The following is a 21,528-nucleotide window of genomic DNA, read 5'->3' on the forward strand; positions in this document are numbered from 1 at the left end:
TCAGTCCCTCTGTGAGGAACAGGGCACAGCAGGACTGCCACCTGCATAGCAACCAGAGAACACCGAAGAAAAAGGCAGAAAGACATTTCTTCTCTCCCTCCCAGGTCCTGCGATGTGATCCATCCAGAATACATAACACTCCCTGTGTCCAAGAGGAAAGTGCAACCAAAAACCACCCAGAGACATAAATATTGTGGCTGCAGCTCATTTAACTAGTATGTAGATGGACAAAACAGCAACAGCATTACATACAATGCAGGAACATTAAAGAAAATATACTACTTGCTGGAAAGCACGGTGCTGCTCTCCATCTGCCTTATCACTGGATTCCAATGGTTGGGTGCCCACAGACCTTTTGCATTAAATTTTACATTGATTTTTATGACTAGTTATTACATGTAATGTCTGAGTGCTCCAACTGCTCTGTCTCCTCCCCGGTGTGGTATGAAATAAAGTTCATGGCAGAGGTATAATGGGTGGTTCGGGCCAACTCCAAAAGTGGGGGTTTATCAGATAATTATTTGGGGGGAATCAGAAAATGTGTTTTTTTATGTCAATATATAAAAACTCCATTAAGTTTGGAAAGAGCCAAAACATGTCATACCATGGGTTCCCAGTGCTTATTACTTTATCCCCATTACTCGTTCCTCCTTTTCACTTTTAGAACAGTGTTTCTAGGCCTCTGCTCTGTTGGGAGGAGGTCTATTCCAGTTTCCCGTCATTCATAGCCCAAGGAGAAAACTAGTTGGATCCTCCATTACATTCCTTCTTGGAGCATCTGTATGTAGTAGGCTGGATAATGGCAGACCCAGGCTTCTTAGCAGCCAGAAAGCCCAAAGTCTACAAAGCTCCTTTTAAAAGCTATGAGACTTTCAAACCCATCAGTGCTAAGGCAGCGTTAGTACGGCCTTTGGTAAAGATGTGCTACCCTGGGACATTCTTCACAGCAAAGACAACTCTTGATACTGGCCTGGAGAGGAACTGCACTCTCACTAGGAAGGGCTAGAAGAGGTTGGGTATGCATAGGCCAGCTCCTGCACATGGTGATGCAGTGGCACAGCTGCCCAGAGAGGTGGTGGGGTCACCATCCCTGGAAATGTTCAACAACTGTGGCGATGTGGCACTGAGGGATGTGGTCAGTGGGCATGGTGGGGGTAGTTTGATGGTTGGACTGGGTGATTTAGTGCTCTTTTCCAATCCTAATGATTCTGTGATTTGCACCTTCAAACTGTATTAAAAAAAAAAAAAAAAAAGCCTGCACCACAAAACAATAATTATAATTAATAAATAGAAGTTGTTACAATGTGGTAGTTCAGGTTTGAGGTGGAAGCAGTGTCATTTGGCTGTGGCGAAGGAAATTGTGCCTTTTCTGTATATCTCATTTATATCTATCTAAGAGGAGCTGAGCCCATTGTCTCAAAATTGCTTTGAGATGGGACAGGTTGGAGCAGGCTGTGGATGCATGAGCTATTAGAGCTATTAGTGATGGTGATGTTAGACAGTATCGCCTGTCGGTCTGCTTTACAGTTATAAATGTGGATCATTTAAAATACAATAAGGGGCCAGATGCTCAACTAGTGTCTGACATCTATCTACTAAGTTGCTGCTGCTGCGGATTTAGCGTAAGTCAGTGTCTTTCCAGGGCAGATAAATATTAAATTTTTGTTGGTGGTGGTGGTTTTGAGATCCAATCCATACCCATGACATCTGGACTCATTCATAGAATCATTTAGAATCGTAGAATGGCTTTGGTTGGAAGAAATCTTTAAGATCATCCAGTTCCAGTTCCAACCCCCTGCCATGGGTTGGCTGCCCCCCACCAGATCAGGCTGCCCAAGGCCCATCCAAGCTGTCCTTGTTGGGTTGCATCTCATTGGGATGATACTTGATTGTGTATACATTGTCCTGAGCTTGCAAATGGGGATTGGAAAGCAGGGTCCAAAAACATAAAACTGCACATCTTCAAGGAATGCTTCCTTGTTCAAAAACAGAAAGTTTAGGTCAATTTTTTCCAACGTGCCATGGACCAAGTAATCCATTTTTTTCGCCTGGCTGGACACCTTACACACCTTACCTCAGCAAATGCCACTTCAACATGTGTTAAAGAAGATGAAGAGCTCTATGAACCACAGTCCTTAGGTTCAAGTCACCTACACGCCTGCAAAATGTCTTTGGACCAGCTGCCGAACATTATCTCTGGCTTCTAATCCTCTAATTTCAGAGTTCTTTTGTGCGGATTATTGCTAAAAACTTCATGTAATTAATATCAATTATTTAGATTTGCAGTTTAATCAGTGTCAGATATTTCTCAGCTCAGAAAGCAGCATTATTCCTGTTGCTATTATTACTAATTGCTAGTCTCGGTCACCCAAATAGATGATAACAGATACAAATGTAGAGCCAGTTAATACTAGGACTGTGCATGACACAAGCTGACAAAAGCCAGGAAATTCACAGGAACCTCATTTTCATTCTCCTTGCTTTGCCTGAATCTGTCCAGCCTGATAAATCTCGTCTCTCTGTACCTTTGTTGCCAGGTAGCTGGTGGATTCAATTTAGTTTATTGTCAAACCATTCTCAATAAATACACATTTGAATACTACATTTACTCACATAAATGGTGCCATGCTCCTCCTTTTCCTACTCCAGATCACACTCGAACCTGGACTACAACACTCATACCCTTTTATTTTAAAATGCTGTCAGCTGTGCCTTCTGGACACAAACTGCAGTCACATAACAGTCAGTATGTGTCCATGGTCATCCTATTGGCAAATACAGCAACGTTTTTTCCAGTGGATTACAAAGCCAGGTGGATGCTAGTCCCTGGCCTAAGTGCTAAGGGAAAGATGTCACAGACAAATCTAAATGTGGTTTGCCTATGAAGGTGCAAATTTTGATGGTTGGACTAAATGATCTTAGTGGTCTTTTCCAACATTAATGAGTCCATGATTCTATGAACCTCATGCTGGCAGCTCTGGGATCAGAACTAACATCCCAACCCTAGCCACAGGTTCAGTTCTCAGACTCAAACTGCCCCCTGCCTTACCAGCTCTCTCTTTTAGGATGCCTGGTACCAGACTGTCCAAATGCTGTAGCATTAACCCTGGCTGATGTAACCAACTATTTGAGATGAGGAAGCTTGTAGAGAGAGACCTTGTGCCCTGGAAAAAGGGGAATGAGCTTGGACTGTGCAGCTTCATAGAATTATAGAACTACAGAATGGCTTAGGCTGGAAGGGACCCTAAAGATCATCTAATTCCAAGCCCTGCTGTTGGTGCTAGATCCACTAGATCAGCTGCCCAGGGCCCCATAGCTTACCTTGGGTAAACAGGACCACAGCACAGAGGGGGAAGGAGATGAGCATTAGTCACTGCCAGCAGATTTCCAGGGTTTCAGCATTGTTTGGGCTGCACCTGTAGGCAAAATAAAAATGTATTTCTGAAAGAGGACTAGAGAAGCTATAAATGTTTGTATTCTGGTAAATATTTAGGCCAAAAAGGCATAAGTTAGTAGAGCAATAATTGCATAAGGTGTTGGGTTATGCACAGCTTAAAGCAAAATGTTTAGATACTTGATTTCTTCCCAGATGAGTTTGCCCTTTTCAGCTTTTTTGTTTCACTGATATTTTCCATGCAATTCAGTCATTTACAAGTATCTCATGTTAGAAATCCTTTGCTTTACTGATGTTAAGAAATTCCAGAAGCAATTTCATGGAAAAATTCGACAGTCCACATATGCTGCAGCAAGGGCAAAAATGTTGTTACGTGGCGAGGAAGTGATCCTACATCAGAAACTCAAGGTTTTCTCCGTATCTCATCTGCCCACATTTGGCCAAGCTAAAAGCAGCAGAAGAGACAGTACAAAGCACATGATGTGTCACAGTGCTTATATTTGCAGTGAACTACCTTCAGACAGAGTGGTAAATTGTAATTGTGGCGTGGTTTAATTTACAAACACTTGATTTTATGGCCTTAACACCCGCTCAGTGCAATATCTTGCATGTAATGAAGAACTTCATTCTTCTCTCAAAGGGACAGTATCTTAGAGTGATTTAGATGCTAAACTCCTACTCAAGTGTCCAGGATGCTTTGGAAAGTCAACAGGAGAACAAGTAAGAGTTTGCATCTTGAGGTGTTCACTGAGCAACAGGACATATACATAGATATACATGTTCAGAGCATATCATCCATACCCAGGAACAAGAGCTACAGTGACTGCTGGCACTCAGATATGGGATATTAGACATAGCCAAGTGTTATTATTCCAGACCACGACTGCGATGCGCAGAGTGGGGGGATCCTGGCTTGCATTTAGTAAGGCACAGGAAAGGTTCTACAGGTGGGACCGCTGGCTTTGTTTCTTGACTCCACATAACACTGACAGTCTCCAAGTTTTCTGAGTAGCAAATGCATGCATAAAAATTTAAGTTTTCATTTAGAAAAAAAAAAAAATAGTGAAAAATCACACACAAAAACAACACAGAGAGAGAAAATCACAGTCCAACTGAAGTGTTTATAATAAACTCATCATTTTGGAGGGAGAGAATGTGGCATTCTGCACTTTTTAAGAGAGCATCAGCTAAAAGCTATGCATCATTCTCTTAAAATGTTAATGTCCCATTTCTAACTGAACAAATAAACCTCTACAAGTTGTATGCAACTAGTACTAATGAATCAGAGTGCAGACTGGGAAAAAAAAGAACCAGCTTCTGACTGCAAAAAAAAAAGCACCTTCCAAGAGAAAAAAAAGTCATTATTTAAAAAATTGCTCCATTAATATGCTGCAAACAAAGGGCTGTTAGCTTGAAAGGACCAAACAGCTTTTAGTTCAGAGTACTGGATTTGCAGCAAGATTATAAACAAGATCCTCAGCAAAGCCGTCACACAGAGCATGCGTTATTAAAAAATTCAGAAGCCTTTTACCCATTTACCATTTCCTTGAGATGCTTTTGTTTTGTCTCCCTAATGTATTTACAATGAGCGTGCAGTCTCCACATGGTTTAACATCCAGATCAAAGATGTGATGGAGGCAGACAGCGGCATTTCGTGTCTCGGTTTTATGGGTTTCACTGAGTTCCTCGTGCAACAAAACCCATTGCAAAGATCAAGATAATGCAAGATCTGATCTCATATATGCTCATGTCGAGTGCAATGTCAAATGAAGACTCCAGGCTATTTTCATCATCCGAGTGCTGAAGTTTATTATCTGTAATATATTCCTGCCTAGGAGAGCTAAACAAGGTCGTGTCAGACACTAAAGAGCCACCTGGAGTTCTTGCCCTCAGGAAGAGCAAAATTGGACAAAATCAGTGGAAGGTGAGAGAAGGCAGAGAGGAACTGATTCATTAAGGCATGCAGAGCAGGTTAGTGGTACAGCAGCAAGTCAGTGTGCATTGAGTTAGTAGTATTGTCCTGGTGACAGTAGCTTCAGAAGTCATGCTGAGTTCTGGCACAGCATTTTCGGGGCAGCGAAGTGCTTGTGATTTGCTTTTCCGACAGCACAGCTCTGGGAAGCTTGTATGACTGGATCTCCCTCAACAGAGAAATCTGAAGGGCTGCCCTGAGCATCATTCCTGAGCAACTGCCTTCCCTCTGCTGCTTCCGAGGGTGGAAACATCCATGGGATGGCAGCACTTAGTCCTGCCCGTGCTGCTGAGAAACCTCCAGCCAGCTCTAGGAGGCTGGTTGCCTCCTGATGTGCCCGGTGAACAGCATGCTTATAGATGTAGCTGGCCTGAGGACAGCTGATTCCTGTTTCTCACGTGAGCTTCAGCCTCTCTCCTTTTTTTTCCCCCCATGAATAGGCAAGATCATTGTCAATGTCACTTTTGAGCTGGCTGGTTTCAGCTCGAGCTCCCTGAACGCTGTGGTTCCTATTCTTTCCAACACAAAGAAATTTCAGGAAGAACTCGGCAATTTCTGAAGCAGGACCTTAGCATTTTGGAATTTCTCATATAATGAAGATTCCTTTCCCCAGACAAGTTGGAGTTTTTACATATTTCCTCATTGCAACGCTTGTTGTTGTAAAATGTAATTCATTTGAAAGTCAATGTGATGAGGCTGAAACAAAGTGCTTCAACCTTACCCAAGCAGAATGTTAAATAAAAGTCAGATGATATTGATATTGTCCCCTGAAACATTGAGACTTCTCAGAATCAGCATTTTCTCATAGCGAGCTGTTCCAGATCTCCTGCTGGCAGCAGTCTGAGAGACATCAGTTTTTTCTGGAAAAGCTTGAAGAGCCGGCTATTATTATTATCATCAGCAAAATGCATAGCAAATGGAACTGAAAAACAGGCAGGAGGCTAAATTGCTCTGACTTACTTGTTTGCTAGTAGTATGGTTTTGGATTTGGAGTCACGAAGGAGATGAGATTTCACCTCTGCAAAATACTCTCAACTTCTCTGCCTCTGTGTGTTTATTTGTGACTTACATGCACTTTCCTCCATCTACATGCTACAACTGTCTGGCACAACTTCAAAACTACTATTGCCTTTTATGCTTTTTGCCATTATTATTATTATTTTTTTTAACCAACTGAGTAGAATAGAAAGGTAGATCCAATGTGCAGGAGAGGGATGATTTTGGACAGGTGAGTTCAGTAGTACTCCAATCAGCTGAGTGAGTTGGACTCCTAAAGTGTGATGAGGCCATTGCCACTTGCTGGCTGCAGAGACTCATTCAAATCTCTGGTTGTCAAGTGCAATTAAAAAGCCTTTAGAAGTGTACATGCACAGTTTTATGATTTCAAGAGATGGTTAAACCTGGATGGAGGATGGCCATGGAGATGAGAATGGGGCAGGGTGTGTTGGTGCCCAGTAGCTGCTCTCTCACACCTGAGTAGCAGAAGATGCAGCAGAGAGCAGAAAGATGAATATAACTGTCTCTGAGGGTTTTCATCCCAGCTGGGGACCTGTGGCTGCCATTACCTTCACATAACATTAAGTCTCCAAATGGCATTTATAAATGTATCTTCCTTTGACCTGCATGGCTGACACACATCTTTCCAGGTTGTGTACTTCATTTGTGAAATGCACCGTCTTCCCCTTTAAGGAGTTTACTGCCTCACTGACCTTTATATTCTACAAAGAGGCATTTTAATCTCCCACACTGCTGCGCTGCTAAGTGGTTTCTCATTTGACTGATGCTACTCAATGGTCTTTCCATGTTGACGGGCTCTATTAAGACACTGGGAGTTAGTCTGAAGCTCTTCTAAGCTGTTATTTGCAGTAATAACACTCCTATTTGTTCCCCACGTTCGCCGCACCCACAGGAGGTGGGAGGAGATGTGGGCATACAAATTCTCATTTAAAGAAAAAGCAATTTAGGATTGAGCTGCCTCAAGGCAACTGGAAAGGCACAGAGCACTGGTTCCAGTATGAGCCAGGCTCAGACTGGAAATTCTTACCTTAATCAATCCTCCCAGACAAGAGTTTCCCAGGATGGTATTTATCACTATCACAGCCTGTTGGGCAGTTTTATGCTAAGCATAGAGAGCATCTGTGTTTTACAGCTGAACATTGTAGCTGTTCATTCCTATCAGCCTTGCCTCTCTTGTGTAGAGCTTGTACATAAACAAATTGTGAGCGCTCGTTTTTCATCATGCTTTCTTCCATGTAAAAGTTGCCAGTTGTATGAGATACAAACCTTGAAAGAAATGGGGAAGAAAAATGTGAGAAAGAACTGGGGGAAAAAGTCTCTATGGAAGAAAAAAATGTATTTTCCAGCAGACTTGTTACCTGTCCCTTTATCACAGAAACCATGGGAATGGCAAGGTTCTATGTCTTGCATGCAGGAGCCAAAGCCATCATTTGGCTCAACCAGTGCAGGTGAGTAAGGTTATGGACAGAATTGGCAGTCAGTCTGCCCAGATAATTCCCTGCCCAAGAAATTGAAATGACCCTTTTCCACAGCTGTAGCCACTGGGGTCCTGGTCTGGTGTCCTCAAGCACAGTGACCATCACTAGCAATGATCAGACAGGGATGCATCTGCTTGTTTTCATCACCTAAAGGAAGGCTGTTAAAGTAACCAGCCCTGAGCTGGTCAGTGAGATTGTTAGTACTGGAGGATAAGAAAATGCAGTGATGAGGAAGCCAGTTGCAGATGATGCACTAAGACCTCTGCCAACTGAGCAATGTGCCAGGAAAGCCTGTTGGATGGAGCCACCAAGATGAGGCACTGTTAGTTACAGGAGGGTTGGGAGTGCAGCATCACAGCAGAAGGCAGATGCTAGGCTGTAGCCTCAAAAACTGCCTGAATTCTACCCAATACTCTACCTAATACTCTACTCAATATTCTACCCAATACTCTGCTCACTACTCTATCCAGTACTCTACCCAACACTCTACCCAGTACTCTACCCAACAATGATGTTCTTCATCAAAGGCAACAAATGGAAAACGAAATAAGGACTAGGACGAAAATCGTATTTCTTCCCAAAATGCTGGGGATGAATCTCTCTGTCTTCAATAATGAACACCTTCATCTTTGAACTTTTCCAGAAGTTTACAACAGGAAGAGCACTGCTGGGTCTGATTTCTCCTAACCACTGAACTACATGAAGTTTCTCTGTGCTCTGTTTTACAGAACACACTCAGACTGGAGGTCAGCACAGAGGCATCTACTCATGGTGACACATCAGCCTCAAAATGCACTTGTCTGGGTGAGCTTTTCTTCATTATTTTCTGTGCTAGCCTCAATGAGAATGTATACATGTATAGTGCAACAATAATATCAACCTGATAATGGCTAGGGAGAGGATAAAAAATGTGGGCTTTATCAAGAAAGAAAAAGATCTCTTTTAACAACAAATTGTAACTAATTAGACTTTGAATGGGAAATCAAATGAAAGTGCGTGAAGGCTCAATTTTCCATACAGCTGACGATCTGACCTTTTTAGGAGTAGGAAAGAAAATTATTTTTAATTAACATGACTAATCATTTCCTGTCATTTTCAGATAATTGGCTTTGTTGAAAAAAAGGAGTTGTTTTGGGGGGAAGGTGGGGGTGACACTGTCAGCTTCACTGGCACGCTTAACCTTTTAGTTCCTGCCTACAAATAGAATTTTGAATCCTTATTATCATGGGGAAGAGGTTCTACATGGAAACGTGGTACCTCACCCCCCTTCCTTTCCATATGGCTCATAGAAATTCATGCATAAAGAAAAATATTTGACATGCCACTAGACTTCTCTCACTTTGAAACAGTCCTTTATTAAAAACTGCAGAGGAGACAGTTTAGTTTAACAGACTGTTTTCAGCAACACTTCAAAGTCACTCTTGTGATTTAGGATGCAGGGTCAAATCTTGGAGTCTTTAATAGCATCTTATGCTCAAGCTGGTTGGGAATTTGGCTTGGCTGACTGCAGCCAGCTCTTCTTCTGACTAAACTGTGAGCAGCTGATGGTGTCCATCCTAACTTCTGTAGAGACTGTTTCATTGTGCCTGCTTACCTGAGACGTGGAAGCCTGTAATAGAAATCTCAGACCATGAGATATGACTTCACTCTCTTTTAAGCAGCAACAAAACCGGGTGCATTGGAGGCTTTCCTAGGCAATCAGCATAAGGTTTTAATGCACACTTTAAGGGCCAGGCAAAGAGATTGAAGGGAGACCAAAGGAAAACAGGAAGATTGAATGCCTCTGAAACATGACCTGCAAGCAAAGACTGAACAGCCTGGGATCCTTCAGTCGAGAGAAGAGAAAATTCAGTGGGGAACTTAAGTTTTGAATAACACAAAAAAGGCACTTAGAAAGGCTATAATCTGCCCTCTGCTTTCACAGTTAGAAGGGTATCTAGAAATAGGAATAAATTGCAGCAGGAAAGACTCAGAATACATATTAGGAAAAGCTTTCAAGTGAAGAAGAGAACAAAGCACCGGGGATATGGTAGAGTCCCTGTCCCTGGTGGTCTTTAAATGGGACAAACATCTGTCAGGGATGACATGAGGACAGTCTGTCTTGCCCTGGGGCAGTGAAATGGATCTGCAGCACTGCTGAGGTCCCTTCTGAATGTGATGTCCATATTTGTATGGGAAAAGGAAACATCCCTGTTTGATTCCAGATAAAACTCTAAAAATAACAAGCAGCTTTTAAAACAGAAGGAAGGCATGAGCACATACATTCAAAGTGAGTAGCAATGGACACTGAATACAAATGCAGGCACAAAAGAACACTGTAGCTCAATAAAGTGAGTCCATATATACAGATTCTTTACCCTGGCCAGGAGCTGCTGATTGCAGCATGGTGTTTGCAGGATGAAACTGCTGAGTGGTTTCTGGGTTGGCTGCTAATGCAGCCATAAGTTGGCTTCTGATATAGTTGATATAAACAATATCCCTTGATATTGCTTGTTAACTCTCAGCTGGATCACGAGACCAGGCTGGTGGCATTCACCCTGGTGTCTCCTGAGATATAGGGGTGATGTTAGTCTTCACAAATGAGGGAAGGAACTATTCAGCCTGCTGCTGCCTTCAAAACTCTCTCTCCAGCTTGTATATTAGGCAAAATTTCTTCTCCACAAGAGTGGTGATGCATTGGCACAGGCTGCCCAGGGAGGTGTTGGAGGTGCTGAGGAAGATGGAAGTTGTCGCACTGAGGGACGTGGGCAGTGGGCATGGTGGGGATGGGTTGGGGTTGGACTGGATGATTTTAGTGGCCTTTTCCAACCTCTATGATTCTTCAGAAAAAACTGAGCTCGCAGAATGGCTCACCCATCACATCCTACCACCAAAAATGAAACCAGAGAGATGTGAGCTGAAGCTGAACTGGTATCCTATGTAGAAGAAATATCTCAGACTTGAAGTTTTTCCTAAACCTGTCTCTTGTTGCTCCCACTTGCAAAGCTCTTCAGGAGGATGAGGAGCAAGCAGGATAAATGCCTGAACTATATAACTATAGCAACTCCTGTCTGTTCTTCTTAACTGACATATTCCACAGCCATGCATTCCCCTGTTTTATTGATATCAAACCATGAAGTCATTTCTATTCATGAAGCAGATCAGAACAAGTTCCACTAATGACTAAGAGATGTATTTGGAAGTACAGAATTCTGCAAATTAGCAATCAAAGACAATAAAAAAAATCAAAGATACTGCATTACAAAATACACTTTGTTCATTTATTTTAACAAGTATCACTTATTTTCAATTATTTACACTGCTAGTTAGCACACTCATAAAAGTACTGTGGAACATTGAGTTAAAAGTAATGGATTCTTAGTGCTGTGAGATCTCAGCAGAACACTCTGCTAATAAATGGCAGCACAAAAATCAGGGAGGGAATGTCACAGTGGGTTGTTTTCTGGTTTCTTTTTGCCTGTTGGGGAGGACAATTTGATGAGATGAAGATAATTGGGTCTGCAGATTGAGTTAAGAGTTAGTTGGGTTCTCACTGTTTGTAGTTTTGTAAATTCCTACATTGGGCTTTGTGTCTTCCATCCCCAACTCCCATCCCCAACCTCCCTTTAGGAAAACCAGCACTCAGGGCCCTTTAACTCAGAGTGCCCTTTCAAGTCTGAATTCTCCATCTTCCTTCAGCTGCTCATCCTAAAAAGACAGTTATTTTTTTGGCATTTCATTTCCTGCTCTTTTCCCCTTCTTCTTGCATCTTTTATAGATGGTGATAAATGTGAATAACAATGCGTGCAGTGTGAAAGGCAGAGTGTAAAACTCAATTCCATTCGATTTCTCTTTTATTCCAACTTTAAGTCTCAGATTTACCCATGTCTCACTCTACCGGACCTGTCACCTGAATTAAATAGAGACTCTTAAGACTGATTCCTGCAAAGAAATAGATCTTAGGAGCAAGAATGTTGCAGAAAATTTCCTAATAAACGTTGAACCTCATTTAAATTTTATTTCTACCCCAGAGATATGGAAGCAGCTCCGTGCTAATCAGAAGGGGAGGAAAGTGACCTTAATTTCGGATGATCTATTTTCAAAATCCTGTTGAAAGCAGCAAAATACCCTGATAATTCACACATCATGTAAATGGCAGAGAAAGGGAGGCCGGCAGGCAGGGAGGACTGAGACACACTTGTCTGCTTTGACGCGTCACTGCTGACACCTGCTGCGTCCCCGGCTGGCACAGCCGGCTTCCTGAGAGCAGCCAAAGGAGCAGCTCCTGCAGCTCGGTCAGGGGAGTCCCTGCTTTGACAGCAGCTGGGTTGCAGTGTCAAGCTTGTCCACTCCGTGACAAATATAGCAGGTTTAACAGTGAGAAGAGAAGCAGCTGTTTGGGTTGGGAAGGTTTTTTTCCAACTCTATGCTGCTTTTTTGTTTTGTTTTGTTTCCCCCCTCCGCCCCCCCAGTATTCATGGTCGTTCCGTTTTCCAATTTTATTTTTTATTTTTTGGCATCTTATTCTATTATTCTATGTCTCTATGATGTGCTGCTGTAGTCAGAGCTGATACAGGGGCAGGAGGTTTTAGTTTAGAAAGAAAAGTGGCCGTCTCAAGCAACGGTTGCTTCTTTAGCACATCTTTCCTGGTCTTTGAATGGGCAATGGGTTAATCTGGTTGTTGGCTCCTTGCCAATACACAGGAGTAGCTCTGGCAAAAAAAAAAAAAAAAAAAAAAAAAGTATGGCTTTCTCTCTGTTCCCTCCGTAAAATGTGGAGTTTTCACCTGCCATAAATCCTCATGCTGTAAAAGGCTTCTCAGCAGAAGGAGAAGCCCGGCGCTGTTATCATCATTATCTGATGTGACACAATAAGCGTTTGGGAGTCAGCTTACTTTGGCATGGTAGCATAATGAGGAATCTGATGGACAACTTGTATTAACATCATAGACCGTGGGAGGAAAAAAGTGAAATAGAGAAGAATTTTCTCTTTAAATAGATGCTTGATAAAAGAACAGAGGCAGGTAATGGATAGATTTGCTTTGTTAAAGAAATGTCCGTAGTATTTGCATTTTATAATTGTTCCTGCAAGGGTTGGTGTGAGCTGAATCTCTGTTTAGCTTTCTTATGGTTTTTCTTTTCTTCCAGTGTGGCATGGCAGAATGCTAAATAGCTTTATTTCCATCATGCTGGGGGTTACAGCGTGATCTTCAGGCATTCCTCTCCTGAATGGCAAACCAGAAGCTGGACCTAAGTGAGGGTGCAGGGGGAGAAGCCTGGCAGGAGCTGACCCCAACAGCACCTCAACTCATCCACCTCACCATGAACAAAACCAACCAAGCAGCAGAACTAAAGAGCCATGCTCCCTGTTATTAATCCCTCTGTGATTCTAAATGTCATGCTATTACTGTACGCACAAAGATACTTGAAGGTTTCCTGATTTCAATTAAGATTATTATCTCCTCTGAGAGATGTTTTTCCTGCTGTTGGGAAATCTCTTTAGCTGATCTGCTCTGAAACAACAGCAGACAATGGTAAATAGACCTATTTCTATTAGGTTTGCTTTCCCCCTAGACTCCCTCTGCCTTGTTGAGGTCCCATTGCTTTGCCTCCCTCGAAGAGAGATGATCAGAGCTGTGGGCTGTGGGCAGCAAGGATTGGACACTCTGTCAGAAGCACCCTCCTGTGAAATACTTGGGAACAGCAATCTGCTGCAGAGATGATCCTGAGCAGGACTGGATACAGGGACAGGTAAGGGGAACCCAGGTGAAATGGACTCCCAGCACTGCTCTACTCAAGCTGTTTGTGAAAAGGATGATGCTTATGAGGCCATTCCCTATAATTTCCCAAGATAGGCAATATGCTTCAGGTAGAAGCACTTGTCACAACATAGAATCATAGAAGTTGGAAGAGGCCACTAAGATCATGTAGTCCAATCACCAGTCCATCACTGCTGTGCTCAGATCAGCTGAGCCCTGAGACCATCCTGCAGCTCTCCAAGGGCCCCAGGGACCACCTGAGAGCCTTCTTCCAGCTCCCAGGGCACGGATGTCTGCCCTGAAAACTGACCAGAAGAACTCACCACCTCTCTGTAAGTCTCAGCAGTGAAGCCAAGAGCTGAGCTGGCCAGGAGTAGAAATCATAGGTAGAGCAAGACAAATGACTAGCAGATGTGTGCCCTGATATTCCACATGAGCTGTGGCTGAGGGGTCAGCCAACTGCAATCTGCAGGGTCTGTCTTTTCTTTGATACTAAAAATGCTGAATATTCAGTATACTAGATACTTGCTGATTTCTGTTCCAGTGTGCTAAGACTGAACAAGCTTACATCTGCCACAAACCCAATCATTTTCATCTGCCTTACTACTTTCTGGATACGAGCTCCCCTCTCCTCCGTAACCATCTCCAGAAGTTTCTCGCTCACACAACTTTAGGATGAGAAACATTTTCAACTCAAAATGAGTTTCTCTTTCTTTCTTCAGTTTCACTTTCCCAGAGCAAAGTATAACCAAAGAAAATGAAGATACATCCTAACATAGGCTCATAGGCTGCCATTGGTTACCATTCCTTATGAATGGTCACAGAGCCACCCAGATACACATTAAGCTTGATGTGGACTCTCTGAATCTCAAGAGCATTGAATAAATGGGGAATTAGCCTATGTCATACTAGAGATGAATGTCTTACATCAATACAATCTCCAATGCACATCATTTAATAAATATATTTATTAAATACATAAAAGATTTGTAAATGGGGCTTCTGTCTTCTTATCTTCATCCTTATTTAACATTTATTTTCTTGAGATGAGACAATATTTGTTAAATCTTGAACACGTCATTGCAAAATCCGCCCATGGTTTATTCAAGCCTGACTCTAAATATTAAATTTCAACATTTGCTAGACCTGGCTCCTTGTTTAATCTACCAAGATCTCTAACAAGCGCAAAGAAAGATTTGCTAACTCAAAAATAACTGTTATTGAATCTCCAGTGGGTTTGTAAAAATCTACATAATATTTAATAAATCTGCCCTAAGATTTGCTTAAATCTGTTTAACCTCCATTAAAATGGGAAAAGGAATTTGTCAGAGTCCTTGTCGGATTCATGCAAAACTTGGTAAGTATATCAGATGTTACCCAAATCCTATTAAATTGTCATGTGAGCTTTCTGTTTCATTTCTCATCATTGTTGATTATTAATGCATTTGTGCATAAATAGCAGCCGACTTTTCCTGAGCATCACAACCCTCCTCCTGTCCTGCTCAGTCACTGCTGTGAGAATTCGGCTGGTGGGAAATTATAAGTCACTGCCAGAGCTGATCCCACCGCATTCCTGCTATGTCACCCCTCCGACTGCAGCCTGTAATTTTGCAGCCCTTTGCTGGGAATGGATAGATTGCCTTTGTCAATTTTAGACATCTTCTCTAAGAAGCAGCATTCTTAGAAAAAAGTAATCATGCCGTATCAATAGCAGAAACAATGCTCACCCACCTCTTATTATCCCAGCACTTGCCAGACTAAGGCAGACAGAATAACAAACATTGTACTTAGTTTTCAACCTGCATGCAGAGCATTTTTATGTCTCTATCTGGTTCCAGTATTTCTGTGGCAGCGATCCCAAATTATCTTTGGCCCAAACCCTCTGCCAACTTGTCTTGCAGATCACCCTGCACCCTGATCATAACATTTCACTTGAAAAGAGAAAATTGAAAGCAATTATGTTTTTGTGTAGTTCTCTACAGCACAATTCCCTTGGTCTTTCAGCACCCAGGGATGGTTAAAGCAGTCTGGGAAGTTTCCAATCTTTTCGTTCCTCGACTGTTGCCAAGAAATTCCTTCTTCTTCATGACCATTAACACAGACCTTCTTTGTAGAGGGGCTGAGCTTGGGGCAGGTAGCACAAGGTAGCAGATGATACGCTAACACTCAGCGCCAGAGATGGAGGTTCAAACCTCCTCAAGGCAAGGGTGGAAATGAGCTCAGCCCCTGAATCCAGTCCCAGTTTGCCCATAACAGGAAACATCCCACCATTTTTCCTGTTTGGCAATTTGTATGCACAAGGAGATAGCAGAAATAGGACTGCAGACAGTGCTGCAGGATGCCTGCATGAGGACTCATCACCTAATAGCTGTAGTGCTGCGCAGAAGGAAGGGGCTTTCACTGAATTCTATGGAAGCGTGTGGGTAGAATAGCCATCAAGAGCAGATGTTCTTGGAAACGTGCTGGCAGAAGCAATTCCAGTACATAATGGGCAGATTCAGTGCTCTTTCCAGGAGTTTCGTGGCAGTGCTATCAGACTCTCCCTTTAGTGCATATCAAAATCCTCTTGCAAAAAGATGATGCCAGTATATTATTTAATATAAGAGCTTTGATATGACAGTGAAGAAGACCAGACAGGCCAGACATGACAGATAACTGTAACTGTTGGCAGTTAAAGCTTCCACTAAAAATAAAGGGATGGATTACAGAGAAAGGTTCTGCTTTCCAGCTGGTCCCATGCACAAGGGCCCACATATTAAACATCTGAATGCGAGCTCAAGAAAATATACATAAGACTCTACAGATCTGTAATTTTGCATCATTTGCTACTGGGTGCAGTCCATCCTCATCATGATTTATACTCCTGGACGTTCCAAGCGTTATTTATCACTACAGATCCTGGAGCCAACTTTGAGGAAAAGCTGGTACTGATGACACAACCCTGGGTGATTTGGGGATTTCTTAAAATACTATTTATGGAGTTGTGGAGTTGGGAGAAAACCTTGAAATTGGAGCAGAAAAACACAGGCAATGTAACTGCACGTGTTCTGTAGTGGTCAGTGGTTTTTTGAGTGCCTCTTCCATGTTAACTGTGGCAGGTGCACAGCGTGTGGATATGCAGTATGCATTTCCACTTCTGGAAACTCAATCTTGTGAATGAAAAATGCAAACAAAATAAACAAATACAAATAGAAATCAACCAGCCAACCCACCGAAGAAAATACACTACCACAAAATGCCTGAAGGAGATCTGAGACTGCTCGTGTTCTAACCCAGTTATTTAATGTACTATCTGTTTCATCCTGAAAAGAAATCAAGTCCCAGGCAGGCACAATTTTCCCATTAATTCATGTCTATGTATCGAGGCTGATGAATACAGAGATGCTGAATTAACAGTTTTAAGGTACCACAGGAAGAAAAACAACTCCTGATCCAGTTATAGCTGGTACATGGGACTGGATTCAAGACCCAGCTACTTTACAATCGGTTTGTAATAACAATTCAGTTCAATTTGACAGTCTTGTAGGAGGGGTGAACAAATAAACAACCTCTTCGCTATAGTGGGATTAGCATTTACCTTGAGAACAAACTTCATAAAAAACGAGGAACAAAATCAACAGCTAAGAGTGTAAAAACTTTTCCTGTGGCATGAAAATTATAGGCAAGATTACATTAGATGCTCATTAAAATGTATCGCAACAAAAATAGCAAAAGGAGCAAATACAGGCAAAAAGGCTGTCTTTGGCTCAGCTGTAGATTAAAAGGAAAAAAAATAATAAAATAAAAACCCAACCCACATCTACTGAAAATTGGGACAAAAAGAAAAAAAAGAATAAGAAAACCCATCAAACTTAGCCGAGTCTCATGTTAAATTTATTGCATGGTACAGCAAAAAAAGACTCCTGAAAAGCATTTGAACTAACAATTCAACCACATGAGAAACAAGAAATTTGTCAGATACTTTACGCCAGCAGTTCATGATCAGGGTGTAATGGGTGCTCAAAGAGGAGAAGGCTGTAATGCAAAGCCTCGATAAATTCCTCTATCAGAGTTCACCAGGGAGGAGATCAGAAGTTTGAGAGGAATGGATCTGAAGCGCTCCCAATTCGAAATGTACATCAAACAGCTTTCAGGATGTTTTTTATGAAGTGCGTGGTAACAATCTTCCCAGGCCAAAAGCACGCTCAGTGTTGATAACTGGAAGGTGAGGCACATGAGGAAAATCAATTTTAATGGTAAATACACAGCAACAGGTTTTAAATCAGCTGGCGTCTGGGAATCACTGCAACTTTCCTTCGAAAAACTCTGTTTAATGCTCAGCAGAGGTCAAAGGCAAATAGAGCATGTCAGTAACCATCAGAACAGAATCAGAGAATCAGAGAATCGTTAAGGTTGGAAAAGATCATCTAGATCAACCATCCACCCACCACCAGTACTGCCCACTAAACCACGTCCCCAAGTACCACATCTACCCTTTCCTTAAACATCTCCGGCTCGGAAAACCAACAAGTAAGGGGTGTATGGATAAAAACATAAGTAGCACAGAGGAAGCGACTGTAAGCAATTACTCACTGTTTCTCATTAGGCAGAAATCAGAGACACCAAATAAACTGATCAGGCCATAGATTTAAACAAACAAAAGGAAGTCCTTCTCCATGCACAAAGAGTAATCAAACTGTAGCACTCATTGCCCAAAGTATAAACGAGTTCAAAAAGCAATTAGACAAATTCATGGAAGAAAAGGACATCAAGGGCTTATTAAACACAGTGAAGTGGATCCAAGCTCCGATGTGGGACTCTATAAGCTGCAGATTACTGAAAAATGGGGAGGGCTGTTGGCAGGGAATTTTCCTTCTCTGTTATTCTTCTTTCTCATGTTAATTTTAAGCACCCAATAATGGCCACGGACAGACAGAACATCCTGGTATGTCTGGATGTTTGTTCTGCAGACAGAGTTCTTTCCCACTGTAAGAACTGCACAGAAACCTCTTCCAATAGCTGCCAGCGTTGCTTCTCTGTTGTGGTTTCCTTTTGCCCCTTGCACATGACGAGCAGTAAGGGGAGGCCTCTATAGGAAACCTTCCCTTTAAGGCAACACCAAAGGATGAAGATGGGCAGTGAGTTGTCCCATTGGTGCTGTGTTCTGCACTTGCTGGGTGGATAAATTGTCAGAGCAGCTGATTTTGCTGCTTGGACAAAGCTGGTGCTCAAAAGCATTCGTTGTGCTATCTACTCCCAACTGAGAGATGACTGCTAATTCTCTCTGAAAACCTTTTGAAACCGAGCTCTAAGGTGAACGTTGGCGGGTCCAAAGAGTGACAAATACATGGCACCAAAGAACCTGGAAACACCGTACGCTCCTATCGCAGTTAATCTTTGGAGCCACTTAATCATACAGGGCTCTCAGTTACTGATGTCCTTTTTAATTTAGAGTGAGAGCAGTGTGGTAATTAGCCTTAACCAGGTCACTGATCTGAGGGGAATATACTCTCCTAGAATCTACATCCATCTTGCATACTTGTGGGAGGGAAGGGCTGCTAAGCTTGACATCTGTGCTCACAGTATTAACAGGGCAAGTTAATACTGACCTCCTGTTAGGGCCCTTCACACCTAGCCAGCAACGGAAATGCAAGGGCATTTCTCCTATAAACCTAATCATTCCTTTTTGCCCAGTGGTATAACTGCACTGACACGAACGGAGGGTTTTCACCTTTACCTGAGTGGAAGCACATAGGTGTTCTCTGGGACCCACCTTTTGCTTCACAAATATCACTGACATTTATGAGCTTCAATAGGAACTCTGTTCCCTCCCTGCTTCTGCTCATCCCAGAGGCAAAGCCCAAATCCCAGGTGTGACCTGCTACCACATTAACAGCTGAGATAGCAGATTGTGCCATGCAGCTTTTTTGTGGGTGCAAGGACAGAGATGCCGAGAACCCCAAATGGATGGATTCATCTCAACAGCCCATGCCTTGCTGCCAGGACAGGGAGATAGGGGCCCTGCATGGGCACTGTTTCACACACAACATTTTCACAGCCAATTTCTTCATAATGAGAGAAGTCCAAAACATTTGGCACTCTCTGTTTCCTCCCATGAGCCACTCACTGTGACCACAGCTGGTAATGACAATGGTAGGCTCCAGCTCATGGTCAGGCAACAGTGGTCATCCTCTACCATGCACCAGGTATGAAGAGAAGGTCAACATTAACTCTACAAGGTTTCTTATAGGCCTTACATTTCCAAAGTTCTACTCAGAAAGGCTCTCTTTTGCCTTTTCAAGCATCTCTTTTTATTTTTGCAACCTTGGCTCTGTAGGAAACTCTGCAGGCACAGGTATCTCACTTTCTTCATACAGCCTTCGTGGGAGACAAAGGGGAGGCAGATTGACCCTTTCCTCTACCCAAATTTCCACATCATATTGTTGTTGTCATTGCCAGTTTTTTTTTCCTTTCTGAGTCTCCTGCCAAACGTATGTCTGCTTTGTCAATTTTTTTTTTTTCTAGGAAAAAAAAAGCCTGTTTAATCTTAATATATATATATATATTAACTTCAATAGCCTCAAAATTTTCTCTAGAGAGAGGTAAGCCCTTTAAATGTATTTAGGTTGCCAGATTTCTTATGTTCTCTCTCCAGGAAGCCAATTTTGCTTCTAAGCTCTTGAGAGAGGGATGGTCTCATCTTTTCTTGCATTTTGAAACCATTGTACAACACTTTCTCTCCTTCCCCTCGTCTTTTCCTCATCCTCTTTAGGTTTAGCGCCTGTCCCTGAGGTAACATAAAGGCCAGAAACCCTTCCCAGGCTTGTGTTAAGCTCCTTACCCACTCTGGGCCCTTTATTCTGCACACACTAGCAAGTCACTCATAGCAACCGTCCCCACATGCTCTGCTTTACACCAGGCTGAAGACACCAACCAGAACTGCACACTTCCATGGCCATGTGCCCTGCTCTGATTCAGATATTCTATTTTTTGTGTGTGTAGTTTTTTTGTTTGTCTTTTGTTTTTTTCAAAACTCATCTTTTAGCGAATTCAGCATGGTTCATTATCTCATTTTTTCCATACCAGTTTTTCTGAAAGACAAAGATGCTGTCCTACTCCTTTTTTCTTTTTTCTTTTTTTTTTTTCCTACTGAATATCACCCCTGGAATGCTGGGCATTCCAAGGTCAGGCTGGATCGGGCTCTGAGCACCTGATCAGCTGTAGGTGTCCCTGTTCAGTGCAGGGGAGTTGGACCAGATGGCCTTGAAGGGTCCCTTCCCACTCAAGCAATTTTGTGGTTCTATGACTAATATGACACAATCCCTTTTTTTCAGATATCTCAATTTGGTTCCATACTGCCACAGCATGATCAGATAAAGATACAGTGCGTAAAACCTCTCACCACACATGTGGGGATGAGCTTGTTTCAATTACAAAAGGAAAATGGTTCCACTGTGCAAACTGAAGGCAAGGCAGCTTGCAGTGTCTGTACTGAGCCAACAAATGAGTTCTGTAATGCCTGACCTCTGGGAAAAACACAAGCCCCTTCTTCAGATGTTGGCATGTTTATAAACAATACAAAAGAAAAAAATCAAAAACAAACAGAAACAAGCAGCTGAAGTTTTCTGTGAGGAGAAGAAAGATTTACACTGCTGACTGACTGGCTTCGTGCTGAGATTGGAGCAGGGTAAGCAATGTATCTTCAGGCGCTGGGGAACAGCCATGGCTAGTCAAGAAAAAGTGCTGTTTGTTTATTTTGTAAAAGGTTCTAAACTGAGAAATTCTCAGCTTCCCTAACTCATGATGATAAATTATTTGTGGGATCAATGAGATTACTTTTTACTGACCCCCTGTTTAACATACATAAAATATGCATACATTAACGTGCTTAAATAGCAACATTCCAAGCACATTTGGGAACAAGTGCTCTGACTTGTGCTGTAATACATG

At 42.4% G+C, this 21,528-nt stretch overlaps 1 protein-coding gene across 12 annotated transcripts in view; it reads right to left on the minus strand.

Moving 5' to 3' along the window:
- AGBL1 (AGBL carboxypeptidase 1) overlaps positions 1 to 21,528 on the minus strand; it is a 489,849-nt gene that overhangs the window by 123,588 nt on the left and 344,733 nt on the right. For all 12 annotated transcript variants that reach the window (XR_014885983.1, XR_014885981.1, XR_014885977.1 and 9 more), the window contains one exon: positions 3,322 to 3,416. The gene's annotated coding sequence lies outside the window, so the exon portion shown is untranslated. The remainder of the gene's footprint in view (positions 1 to 3,321; positions 3,417 to 21,528) is intronic.

The sequence above is a fragment of the Meleagris gallopavo genome, chromosome 12 (assembly GCF_905368555.1).
Source record: "Meleagris gallopavo chromosome 12, MGAL_WU_HG_1.1, whole genome shotgun sequence".
Classification (NCBI taxonomy): Eukaryota; Metazoa; Chordata; class Aves; order Galliformes; family Phasianidae; genus Meleagris; species Meleagris gallopavo.